Source organism: Vigna unguiculata, chromosome 8 (genome assembly GCF_037176805.1).
Source record: "Vigna unguiculata cultivar grain cowpea cultivar isolate G323 ecotype 2 chromosome 8, ASM3717680v1, whole genome shotgun sequence".
Lineage (NCBI taxonomy): Eukaryota > Viridiplantae > Streptophyta > Magnoliopsida > Fabales > Fabaceae > Vigna > Vigna unguiculata.
The window spans coordinates 4,290,284-4,291,813 of NC_140799.1; the positions used below are offsets into that span (position 1 = coordinate 4,290,284).

At 21.1% G+C, this 1,530-nt stretch overlaps 1 non-coding gene across 1 annotated transcript; it reads right to left on the reverse strand.

Annotated features, from left to right (window-relative positions):
- Positions 1-628: 628 nt before the first annotated feature.
- Positions 629-700, reverse strand: TRNAQ-CUG (transfer RNA glutamine (anticodon CUG)). Its single transcript has one exon. It is a non-coding gene; the product is annotated as a tRNA-Gln (tRNA).
- Between the last annotated feature and the right edge of the window lie 830 nt (positions 701-1,530).

Below are 1,530 nucleotides of genomic sequence, written 5' to 3' on the forward strand. Positions count from 1 at the left end.
TACTATGGTATTGTCTCAACTTTAACCAAGAGAAAATAAGAAGGTTAGAGGGCATAAACTGAACATTGAAAAAAAAGAAAAACTTCTTTTCAAACCCAGAACAGAAGGCTGTGTTTAAATCCTATATTGCAGCTATTGTATCGGGATAATCATATCAAAATCCCAAAACAAAAAAGTGCAAAAGTAAAAGTATATAAGAAATTAATTAAAAAAAAAGTGGAGAACAGTATATAATCTCTGATAAAGGTACAATTTTTAGAATAAAAAATGTAACTTAAATAATTTTCTTATAAAATAGTTTATCCTCGATAGTTTATAGTTGATTTTTCTATAAATTCTCAGTACATGGTTATCATTTTATTACTATATATTGCTTTTTAATACTAAATGGAAACAATTAATGTGTATTCAAATGATTAAACTATTTTTTAAAAATAAGTAAAGTTTACAATATTATAAGGACCAATAAATTCAATGTACTTTATTTTATAGTTGTTTATAATGTTCTACTGTTATTATTATTTATTAAATTCATATAAATTTATTCTGAATTATTTCTCCAAAAGTTTGTGTAATAGTCCTCTCTCTGTTTATTACAAAAAAGAAATTACAAAAACAAAGTTATAAGAGGTCCCACCGAGATTTGAACTCGGGTTACTGGATTCAGAGTCCAATGTCCTGACCACTAGACCATGGGACCAATTTGTTTATGTTTTTGATATTTTCATATCTAAAAGTATGTTTTCTTTTCGTCTTATAATGTTTTGAAAATTTTAATTAGACGTCTAATTTTTATTTAATTTAATTTTTAAAATTACATAATTAAGTTATTTTTGTTATGTTGACGTCAATTTTGTATTCATACATTAGTATTTTTGTTTTTCTTTAAATTTTTTTTATCACATCTTAAATTATTTTTTGTATTATGTGATTATGTCGGTGTTACCTGATAGTACAATGACAAATGTTAGTAATGATGTCTTATAATTTAATTAGGATTTTTGTAAAATCTTCTAATTAATATGTTAATCGATAAAAGGATTGGAGTCAGTTAGATGTATATACTAAAATAAACTAATATTTTTTTGAAAGACCAATTACTATATTTAAAATTTTGACTCAATTTAATTTTAATACTTTTTTAAAATGAAATAATCCTTTCCAAAACAAAATCAAATAACTGAACTTCCAACTTTTATATTTATATATATATATATATATATATATATAATTTAGAATTTATATATTAAAATTATTTCATTTAAATATTTAAAATAATTTTATTTTTTAGAATTAAGCTTATAATTTTTTAAAAATACTAAAAATGTAAATATAAATGTAAAGTAACCCTCTTAAATTTTTCAAATAATTTGACAAAGATGTGAAGTCACACTTGTTGCAATTGTGATCATTTAGTTCATAATAATAATTGAGAATAACTTTAGTTGTTTTATTTATATATTACTAGCGAAAACATGTGTTTGCATTTTTTTTTTTTATAAAAAATTGAATTAAATAAGAAATATATAA